Source organism: Myotis yumanensis, unplaced genomic scaffold (genome assembly GCF_028538775.1).
Source record: "Myotis yumanensis isolate MYYU_CA2020_CCGP unplaced genomic scaffold, mMyoYum1.0.hap1 SCAF_6, whole genome shotgun sequence".
Lineage (NCBI taxonomy): Eukaryota > Metazoa > Chordata > Mammalia > Chiroptera > Vespertilionidae > Myotis > Myotis yumanensis.
The window spans coordinates 10,585,801-10,598,040 of NW_027223757.1; positions in this window are offsets into that span (position 1 = coordinate 10,585,801).

Here is a 12,240-nt window from a genome sequence, read left to right on the forward strand (position 1 = left end):
GTGGATTAAAAAACTGTGGTACATCTACACAATGGAATACTATGCTGCTATAAAAAAGAAAGAACTTGTACCATTTGCAACAGCATGGATGGAACTGGAGAGCATTATGCTAAGCGAAATAAGCCAGTCGGAGAAATATAAATATCACATGATCTCACTCATATGTGGGATATAATGATCAACACAAACTGATGAACAAAAATAGATCCAGAGACAAATGGCAGGGGAAGGTGGGGGCAGGGGATGGGGGGTTAGAGACCAACCAAAGGATTGGTATGCATGCATATTAGCATAACCAATGGACACAGACATTGGGGCAGTGGGGACTTGCCCTCCGGGGTGGGAGTGGGGGGTCAATTGAGGAAAAAGGAGACATATGTAAAACTTTAACCAATAAATTAAAATAAAATAAAGGATGAGATTTGAGTCCTGCCGGTGTGGCTTGGTTGGTCAGAGCATTGCCCCATATACCAAAAGGTGGTGGGTTGGATTCCTGGTCAGGGCAGGTGCAGGAGACAGCTGATGGATGTTTCTCTCTCTCTCTCTCCTCCCTCCCTTACATTCTCTCTGAAATCAATGGGGGGGAAATATCCTCAGGGGTATTTTTTATTTACAAAAAGTAAATAAATAAACCAGTTCGGGTTTGCATTTTAGAGCGGCCCCTCTGGAGCCTGGGGGAAGGGTGGATTAGGAAGAGGCAAGGCAGGGCCACCAGTTGGCAGACTGTTGAAGCCAGGACGCCATCTGAGCCAGAAGGGACAGTGCCTTCTGTTCTGAACCAGGCGTTGTCGGGGGTGGGGACTCTTTTGGACCTTGCAGGTGCGCCCTGGTTGCCTCATCTCGGGGGAAGCGAGAGTTTGTCTTAAGCAAGTGTGATGTCTTTACCAGAGCTGTTTATGGCCGAGCTGGAAACTGTCTTCGGAATTCAGGACAGATGTGCATAAATCTTCTCCAGTTACCTGGTAACTAAGACAAGATACCTGTTATGGTGGAGGAATGCATTTCCGTGATCCCTGGGATGGCAGGGAGGAAAAGAAAGTAAATGAACAGGACTGAGTGTTTGAGTTTAAAACACAACACTACAAGCTTAATGAGTCACGTACACGGGTCAGAGTGACCAGGTGGAGAGTGTGTGACAGGGCACAGTGGCCCACAGAGACCTGGCTGTCCGAGCAGGAGCGCGCAGCAACCAGCCTGCCGCTTTGCAGCGTGTTTGCTGCTGTCCTTCATCCCAGAGTCCGCAGGAATGATGCTCGGGAACTCAAGAAACAGGACCCAGGAGAGATGAAAATCGCGTGGCGATGGTTTCCCGCTCTAATTACCTCCTTCTTCCGGCGTCTCCAGAGTTCACAGTCCCTGCCTCCTCCCATGGAATTGCGTCCTTTGCTTCCAGACCCGCTGCCTGGAGCTGATGCTGGAGGGAACGTCCCGGGTCACCTGAAGCGCACCAGCTCCCCCGTGTGGCCGGGTGTGGTCAGCTCCGCTGCAGTCAGCTGGATGGAGGAACCCAGAAACTCCAGTGGTTTTTAGGTTGAATGTATGGCAATTGGGTTAAACTGAAAATACACTTAGAGAGGCTAATGCTGATGCCAATCCTGTGGGACATCTCTCGTCTCCTGGGAAAATGGCTGAGCCATGCCTCCGTTCCGCTCTCCGAAGTTCTTGCACGCATTGCACTCAGAGCTGTGAAAGATTTTCTGAAACCGAGGCTCCCGTGAACCTCAGCAGGAACCTGTGGGCGGGAGTCCGAGGTGACCCTTGGACTCCCTTCTGGAGTGGTAATCACCCCGGCCCATAACCCCATGGCCCTCGGGATGGGGGGGTGGGAGGGGGACGGGGACATTGAGAAGCACATGCAAATAAAAAGGATGAGCTTTTTAAGAAAAACTAGTTTTACTTTTAAAACTATTCATGACATGACCATATGATTTCACTTATATATGGAATCTAAAAAACAAATGAACAAACAAAACAGAAACAAACTCATAGATACAGAGGACAAACAGATGGTTGCCAGAGGGGAGTGGGCGGGGTTGGGTGGAAAGGGAAGGAGATTGAGAAGCACAGTCTTCCAGCTATAAAACAGGTCATGGGGATGTAACAGCTCAGAGCACAGGGGACAGAGTCAATATCCTAATTACTATGTACAGTGACAGGTGGTTACTAGACATATTGCGGTGACTAATGTAAGGTCTATGAATGCTGAATCACTGTGTTGTACACCTGAGACTAATACAATACTGTGTGTTGCCTATAATTAAAGGCATTTTTGAATACATTATTGCAACCTGGCAAAGACATTAGTTTGTTGTATAAAAATATCTTGTGTCTGTTTCTGCAATACAGGTTCATTTTTAAAACATTGATTTGGTAGTGGATTTCCAGTTGGAAGAAGTAAAATGTTCTTTATTAAATGTGTTGGCTTCTATTAAAGGATGTATTTCCTTCCAACAATAAATAGATGAATGGAAAAGTAAATAAATAAGATTATTCATTTATTTAAAATGATTAAATTTTAAATTATTTTAAACCATTAAATTTTATATAATTAGTGAAATAAATAAATTGCAATTATGTTATATTTTCACTTATATTTAACTTATATTAACAGAATAAACTCTCATTAAATACATCAGTTATTATAATTATTAAAATTACTGTTTAAATTATTTAAAATTATTAACAACAGCAAGCAAACACTTTAAAAATATAAAAAACAATAGATTTCTATTATAATAGCACTAGAGGCCCGACGCATGGATTCGTGCACCAGCGGGGTCCCTTGACCTGGCCTGTGGGGATCAGGCCGAAACCGGCTCTCCGACATCCCCTGTGTGGTCCCGGATTGCAAGAGGGTGGTTCTCCGGTGAAGCACCTCGAAATTGGGCTCCCTCTGGCAGCTCCTGCATTGAGCGACTGCCCCCTGGTGGTCAGTGCACATCATAGCTACCGGCCAATCGGCCAGTCGCTTAGGTTTTTATATATATAGAAAGCTATCATGTTGAGAAAAAAAGGGTACTAAAATATTAGAAATGAAATGGGGAAGAAAGACAAGGAGTCAGGGGGAGAGTTAAAAATACTGTTGCCAGCTCTGGACGGTGTGGCTCAGTTGGTTGGGCACCATCCTGTGCACTGAAAGGTTGGGGTTCGAGTCCCAGTCGGGGCACATGCCTGGGTTGTGGGTCAGTCCCCAGCAGGGGACATGCAGGAGGCAACTGATCGATGATGTTTCGTTCTCACATTGATGTTTTCCTCTCACCCTCTCTCTCTAAAAATCAATTTTAAAATATTTTTTAAAAAATACTGTTGACAGTTGCAAAACTCTTGAAGCTGCTGACCAGCTCAGGAATGCTCAGCCAGCCATCAAATCTCTCTTAGTCCCAGCTTCTGTCCTATAAAACGGAATCACGCCACCTGCCCTATCTATTTACCTTTATTTTACAGGCTGGTCAAAAGACTTAATAGGATTTTTGTGACAGCACTTGAAAATTATAAAGTACTATAAGACAGTAAGATATTTATAATATCATTTTAATAATATAAATGGGAACAAAAAACAAAGAAGAGGACAAAAGTAAATGAGGGTGTCGGAAGAATGGGGCCTTGGGGGGGTGGCCGTGTCGGTGCTGCCCGCTGCCATGTGCCCAGCAGAATAAACTCTCCTGCCCGCTCTGCCCTTTAAAATTAGAATTGTCTTTGCAATTTCTTGAATGGGCCTGATTGGCCTCACTTCCAGCTTCAGAGTTTACATTTTAAATAAATGCTTGTTCTGACATGGATTTTGGAAAGTGTTAAACCAGTAAAGAAATTTGCTTTGAGATTTTCACTGGCCTGAACTATGAGTTTCTGTGACATTGAAAATTTGTTTTTCTTCATTTTTATCAGAGATCGTTTGTTTTTCTCCCATTATAAATGCCTCAGAGTTGGATTTGGGACCAGCATTTGTTTAATTCTCCCACGTCATGGTTTTCACAGCCTCAGTGGATGTGTTCACGGTGGTTCCACGGAAGAATGATTGGCAGCTATGAGTTGAACTTCAGGAGAGACCGTCTCCTTGACCCTGGGATGCTCGGGTGCAATGACTCTCTCAAACAGATTCCGTCTTGTCACTTCAATAACTTAATGACATTCAAACTCCTCACTGCAGCAAACTAGCCCCCAACCATCTTACTCTATTTTCCATCCGATCCCCCACTGAGCCTAGGATAACACAGGGTGGCACAGGGAAACAAGTGTAAAAAGCAAACAGTCCAATTATATGGGGAGGATGAAGGTCAAAGGGGGGTGGGGGTGGGTCGGTCAGGTGTTTCTAGGAAAAAGCAACAGTAATGAAATGATGCACTGTCTGGTAGGCTTGGGCTTTTTTAAAAAGTCAATTGACATATAGATAATCTGATGGGAAACAAATTGTCTCAGTAGACAGGAAGCAAGACAATTGTAACTCCAGGAAAACAAAGCACTTTGCAAGAACAAAAACATGATAATAGCGGATTACTTGGCTTTTACAATGACTATTATTTACAGAAACATACTAATGCAAATACCTTTATTGACTTCGATAACAATGGGTTATAGTTATTGGGAGTGTGGCAAGAAAGGAAGTGGGGGAAGACCAGATCTTCATCCAGCCTAACAGAAAATCAATAAGTAATATCCAATTTCAAAAGTGATAATTCAGTAAGTATAGTAGTTAGAACTGAGAAGTAAATCATTCCCCTCAGTATGCCAATTACAGAGGTCTGTCTTCATACTCTAGATCAGTGGTTCTCAACCATCCTAAGGCCGTGACCCTTTAATACAGCTCCTCATGTTGTGGTGACCCCCAACCATAAAATTATTTTCATTGCTACTTCATAACTGTAATTTTGCTACTGTTATGAATCGTAATGTAAATATCTGATATGCAGGATGTATTTTCATTGTTACAAATTGAACATAATTAAAGCATAGTGATTAATCACAAAAACAATATGTAATTATATATGTGTTTTCTGATGGTCTTAGGTGACCCCTGTGAAAGGGTCGTTCGACCCCCAAAGGGGTTGCGACCCACAGGTTGAGAACCGCTGCTCTAGATGCTCGGTGTGAAAATGTCTTACTCCTCCAGGAAACTTTGTTTAGCCAATAGCCAATATCCCAAGACAGAATATACACTTAGGTTAAGATTGATTATTACAGATAATAGATGTGAATCTCTCTTTTGAGACTTTCTTAAAATTGTTGACATTGTTGATCAATTTCTAATCAGATAGAATTAGATGATTATTTTTTACCTTATATTCCAGGGTCGACAAAGAAATCACCCTGAGACCAGATGCCCACTCCTCCCTTTCTGGGTATCCATTGCACTTGCCTTACCAGCGCTCCCTTGTCTAGTCTGTGAGGGTCATTTCAGTTCAATTGGATGCTATCTTGAAAACTACTTCCATAGCCACATAGAAACAGCAACATCTTGGAAAATTTTCAGAGAACAAATAAATGAAGGTCCTCTCTCTCTCTGTCTGTCTCTCTCTCCCACACACACACACACACCAATGCCATCTTGTGGAACTTCTTCCTTGGGGTTCCGCGTGGCACGAGGCATCTGACATATGGACTGAATGGTTATGCCAGCGATGGCCTACATATAATGTTAGTAACGGTTAATTGTGTGTAATATAGAAGTTAAGTAAAATAGAAGTTTTCATACTTTTGCCCTCTATTCTAGTGAACTGCCTTTGATGCCCAACTTGAGGGTCCCAGAGTGTGTCCTTAAAGCGCTGACCTCAAGACACTTCTCCCTTTCTCCTAAAATGTCCCTGAGGCAGGAGGAGGGAGTACGGCCCATCAGGGTCCCTAAAGGAAAGGGAAGCTTTAACCAGCAGCGCACACCAGACATTTCCTTGAGCTTTTTGTTCCATTCTAACATTTTATGCACATTTTGTTGTCCGTTTAAGAGCATTCTACCTATGCATGGTTTAGTCAAGTGCATTTGTGTCACAGTCTGGTAAACCTGACTCAATCCAGGCTGAGGCCTGTGTTTGGCTTGTTCAAGTACCTTATTTTTGAAGCACATAAGTAGGAAAAAGGAGTAATGTTGACCTTCAATTCATCATTGAAGAAAGCCAGCTATGGACAAATTGTACATTGAAATGTTCCCCCAGGAGGCTCCAGCTTTCCAGAAATAGTAATAGGAATTTTAAGCATCCGGGTAATAACTTTTCACCGCCACCCTTTTCATTACACAACAACCAGAGGTTGCCTTAAGCTTTGATAAGGGTCGTTGCTGCTTCTACTAACTCAGCAATTTTAAAAAGTGGGTAGAAAATATATAGTAAAGGGGGCGCAAATGAGACACACAGTGCCAATGTGAGGGAGCAGCAAAGACACTGCTCAGATAATTTTCCATTTTCATGTTGCACTGAGCTCATATTCTCTTGTTGCAGAAGCCTCTCGTTTTGGCAGTGCGCCAAAACAGCATAAAGGTACTAATGGGAACACAGACGCTGTCCTCAACACATGGACATAAGTAATACAAGGCAGAAGCTCAATACTGTGTCATAAATGAAGTGTGGATCCTGGGCTATGGGAGCTGAGCAGAAGGAAAGATGTCTTCTAACTTAGAGAGAGAAATGAGGGTGAAGAAAGGTGTTGAAATATTGAGGGAGGAAGCATTGAGGCTGGTCCTGGGGCTGGAACTAAAAATTCCAGAAATGCACAGAAAGGGAAGTAACATTCAACTACCGGGTTAAAGCAATGATTTTGAAAAGGGATTGGCTCTACTTGTTTTTTAATGGAGAATTTAAATATTGACTTATTTGTATATTTCTAATTCTTTTTTGTTCCTGTAATTGACTGCGTATGGTGTGGCAGAAACATTTTTATATTCATTATAGTGGCAAGTTACTCTCCAAATACATTTGCAGCCATAAATAGTGCAATTTTAAACCTCATTGTGGAAACTCAGAAATGCTCCTCGCTAGTTCATAGAGTTCTACTTTGCACATATTGTTTGAATTAGTCTTCTTTGTTATGGGAAGAAAGAAAATTAAATAGTACTAAATGGTTTATAACAAAAAACAGTTGTCCTTGCCTCCCCTCTCTCCCTCCCCCGCCCCTGGTTCTGACTCTCAAAGGAGAGCCCTTTAGGTTCATTCACTGTTTTGTCTGATAGTTACCGGTATTTCTAGATTCCTCAATGGCATGCGTATATGAGGCTTTACAACTGGGACATTATCTATTGCTTACCTGTTATGCCACAGGAAGATGTGCTGTTTCTATATCCCTCCCCCCATTTCCTCCCTTGCCGTTTTGCCAATACTTATGAAGCCTTTTCAGCTAGGTCAATAGAAGTGCTGGCATCAGCATGTTCATGGAAATAATATCCCTCGGAACACCTAAGCAATCTGTTATTATGTTGCCTTTCTTGCAAAGTGTTTTATTTTCCTGAACTTATAATTGCCTTGTCTATTTTTCCCTTGATACTCGTCTACCTTTTGAAGGCTTAATTTCCCTCTATAGTTTTTTTTTATTATTCAATTAAATAAGCAAGGAGGCCAGGCTGAGGTGATTCTAATGCTCGGCCCTTCAGGAATGGGCTGGCTCTGAGGGCAGGGCTCGGCTGTTAGGGCTGGGCTGGGCTATTTGAGGCTACACTCCCACCTTCAGGACGAGGCTCGGCTCTTCAGCACTAGGCTCAGCCCTTAGGGACGAGGCTCGCTATTAGGCCTAGGCTCGGTTCTTTTGGGTTCGTCTCAGCTCTCTGAGGATCTGAAGTTCGACTCCGAGGCTCTGAGGCTAGGCTAGGATGAGGCGAGCATCAGTCTTTAATGATGTCACGCTGCACAATGCACATCACAGGCTTTGTGCTAGTGCTGGCAGCGGCAACTTACAATGAGTATAAAGGTCTGAGCACCAGACTGGCCTGCAGGGAACAGACACTCATTCCAAACACCCCCATTCCTTCTGACTTCCATCAGGGCCTGTCCAGAAAGCAGCAGCTGCCGTGGACCGGTTTCATTTCAGTTCAGTGTACACCAACTTTACACGGCATTATAAACACATATTTACAGATATTCCCGTGTTGGTATAATGAGGAGCAAAGACCCTTTCATCAGAAGGGCTTATTCTAGGGGTGTGCAACATTCACAAGGATCAGATCCCTTTGAGAGGGACCAGAGACTATTAAACACAAATTTACCCGGGCCATGGCGAAGCCCCAGCCTCCCCAAAATTGCCTCACAGGAAAGGACACTTAAGTGAGCACACCAGACCTCAGAGCCAGAGGTTGAAAGGGCTGCTGACTCTCAGGGAAAGGGGGCTGTGAAACTCACTCCCACACACTGAGGCTGGACACCTTGGTCCTTCTAGAAGGACAGCTATAGCTTTGGGGCTAGGCTCTGCCCTTTGGGATTGGGCTCCGCTGTTTGGGACTGGCTACTATTGCAACATCTTGCAGGGTGAGAGTCCTCTAAGTCTCTCAATAGGGTTTTCTTTTCAGATGCACAAAATTCATGACTTGGGTGCTGTTTTCAGAATGCCCACAAGAGGGCGCTATTGAAAGCAACACCTTTCGAGGATGCTGTTCTCAGAATGTCCACAAGAGGGTGCTATTCAGACTGGTGCCTTCCTAGGGTGCTGTTCTCAGAATGTCCACGAGAGGGCACGTTGTGACTAATGCCTTTCAAGGATGCTGTTCTCAGAATGTCCACTAGAGAGCGCGAGTGAGACCAATCCTTTACAAGGACACTGTTTTCAGAATTTCCACATGAGGGCGCCATTGAGATGAATACCTTTTAAGGTCGCTGTTCTCAGAATGTCCACAAGAGGGCACTTTTTGAACACTGCCATGCAGGACGAGATCCTCCTATGACTGTCAATTGGGTTTTCTTTTCAGTCGCAGAATTCATTTCTAGGGTACAGTTCTCAGAACGTCCACAAGATGGCACTAATGCAACCCCTCCCCTCAAGGGCGAGAGCCCTCTTGGTCATCAATGGGTTTTTTTTTCAGACTGGTAAAATTCACTTCGAGAGTGTTATTCTCAGAATGACCACAAGAGGGCACTTTTGCAACATCTTCTTGCAGGGCTTGGCTTATGGGCTAAATTCTTTGGAACTAGGGTAAGGCCTTTGGGACCGGCTTCAGTTCTTAGGGGCTAGTCCCAACTCTTTAGGACTGGGCTGGGCTCTTCCGCACTAGGCTCAGCTCTTCAGACTGGGCTTGGCTCTTCTGGTCTAGGTTCGGGTTTTGGGGCTAGGCTCCCCCTTTCGGGACTGAGCTTTGGAACTAGTTGTAATTCCAGTTTGTTCCTGGGAGCGTGTCTGTGTAACATCCACTTACTTTGCTGACATTTTTAATCTCTGAAATCAAAACTTTAAATTAAAAAAGCAGTCTATGGTGGATAGTCATGTCCTAGGCCAGTATATTCCCTGACAAAAACCAACTTTGAGCCCTGACCGGTTTGGCTCAGTGGATAGAGTGTCGGCCTGCGGACTGAAGGCTCCTGGGTTTGATTCCGGTCAAGGGCATGTGCCTAGGTTGCGGGCACATCCCTAGTGGGGGGTGTGCAGGAGGCAACTAATCGATGTTTCTAATTCTCTATCCCTCTCCCTTCCTCTCTGTAAAAAAATCAATAAAATATATTTAAAAAAAAAAACAAAAACCAACTTTGATCTTAACTGAGCCTATTGTCTTTTTGCATCTATGATAACAAACCTTTTTACAGCAGGGTAACTTGTAACTTCCCTTTTTCTGGAACCCTTAGGGCACAACCAATGCGTCAGGCACCAGGGTGGAGAGGATTGATTCACTCAGTGTTATTGTTATCTGTTAATTGTTGACAGTTAATTACCCTGCACCCACCTGTGTAAAAGAAACATGTGTCTATCCTTTTACTTTTTATCCAATCCCAGAGGTTTCCCCACTTTGCTTTCTCCCACCTCCCTAATCTATCACCAGTGGATTGCATGTAACCCACTTATGTCTCCTTTGATGGTAATTTATAAAACTCGGTGAAAAACCACCATTCTCCGGAGCACTATCTTAATTAGTTGAGACTCTGCTTCCTCACAATTGTCAACAGTTTGGCTCAAATAAACTCACAAATATTCTTTATAGGCTTGAATGTTTCCTACATTAATTAACATATTTGTGCTAAGATACTGAACAGCTTTACCCTGTGGGCCTTTGCGGAGTCTCAGAGCTTCATAAGCCCAGCCAGCCCCACTTCTGGGATAGATTCTTCTGTCTGCACCAGCATGTTAGATAAACATTACCATTTTCTATGTGAGCCATGATGTGAACACGTTTGGAACGCACTGGACTAAAACATCTGTGGTAGTTTGCATTAAGTTAAAGAATACAGTGTATCCCTGGCTGGTTTGGCTCAGTGGATAGAACGCTGACCTGCGGACAAAAGGGTCCCAGGTTCGATTCCGGTCAAGAGCACATGCCAGGTTGTGGGCTCTATCCCCAGTGGGGGGTGTGCAGAAGGCAGTCCATCAATAATTCTCTCTCATCATTGGTGTTTCTATCTCTCCCTCTCCCTACCTCTCTGAAGTCAATAAAAATATATTTTAAAAATAAAATAAAAAAGAATACACAGTGTAGATCACAGATGGAACAGAAAAAGAATATAGATGAACAATGGGTTGGAGACAGAATGACCAACAGATGAAGACACCATCCCCAGATATATTCTTATTTCCACTGAAGCCAACAAGCTTTTAGAAGAATTGCTCTAGTAGATGGTACTGGTAACCTGGATCACACCCCTTTGCTCCCTTCTAATTTCAGTCTCAACTCGCACAGTCATTTTCACGTGAGCTCACACTAACAGTGTCCCCCTCAATACAGCTCTGCCAGGTCTGTCTCCTTTGTGCCTGGGGCCTTTTCGGAGGCTATAGGAGCTCCTGAAAGTGTGTGGGTTACTGTCTATGAGAGAACAGGAGCCAACAGATAAGTTCTCTGCCTGTCTTCTTCTGGCGGACAGTCCTGCGAGAGGTCCGCTGTTTCAGGGCACAGCCCACAGAAATGGCCACTGTCACCTGTTCCAGGGACCTTCATGCTGCCTTTTGTATGGTTGTTTTTACTCTCTCTACTACTTCATGGCTGATTTCCGGGATTCCCTCCAAATAACCCACCTGCAGTTGAGTCTTTGTCCCAGACTCTGCTTTTAGAATAAGCCATCCCTGAGAAAACGCAGTACTTAAAGTAACCTTGAGCAATTATGAATTTTTGCAAATAGAGATAAGGGGGCAGACATGAGAACTCGACAGGTCAGTGCACACCAATGTAGCACAAGAACCATAAAACCAGCTAAACCTGGAAGATGAGGAAGCTTGGCCCAAGAGCATTCTCTTACCATAACAAAATCCTTTCCAGTGATTTCCTAAGGACAAAGGTAACTTCTGGACATGGATATGTAACAGGTTTTTTTTTTTTCCCATTTTACGGCCATTTGTGTGGGTCCCTGAGAAAGGCCCCTATACTCTGTCCCAATGCAAAGCTAAAACCCCGATATAATAAACAAAAGACCCTCCACCTGAACTTGGGGATCCAACAGCAGAGGAAACTGGTTTCTGATTCCCAGTTGGAATTCTGAGGGAAGACAGTTTGCAGTGCCCGATGCCATACGGGACGTTCACTAGAGAAGGAACGGTGAGTCACATCTACATCGAGAGAGGGTCTGAGGTAGCCACCTGCCTTCCCTCCCCCTGGCAATGACCCTGAGGCTGGGCAGTGGAAAGTTTCCTGTGAAGGCTTCCTGGAAATGCTCAGGAGAGGATGGCTGATTTGGGACAAAACTACAGATTTTTCTGATGCCACTGTAACTGGAGCTGTTGCAGAGTGTCTGCAGGGATGGCTGCTGACAGTGTGGCTGGTGTGGCCAGAGGCACCCAAAGGCTGACAGGGATGGCCTAGCTGAGGAAAAGACACTGTATGGATGCCATTGGCTAAGGACCAGAAGTCTCCTCCAAGACTCCTTGGCAGCATAGCTCTTGTGAAATTTAGAACCCCACACTCCCAAGGCCAGCCAAGGCAAGGGGAGTATGGTGACGGGACTGTCAAGATGATAGTGGGTTTAAACTGGAACTGAGTACCCCTTAAGTTTGTCCACATTTTATTTCTAACTTAACAGATGTTAAATCAAGATTCTCCATCACATACTGTTAAGTTGATTGTTTGAACCTAACCCCAAAACTTAACATTTGTCTTAATTAAATTTCAATCCATTACTACATCATTTCAGATCTTTTGAA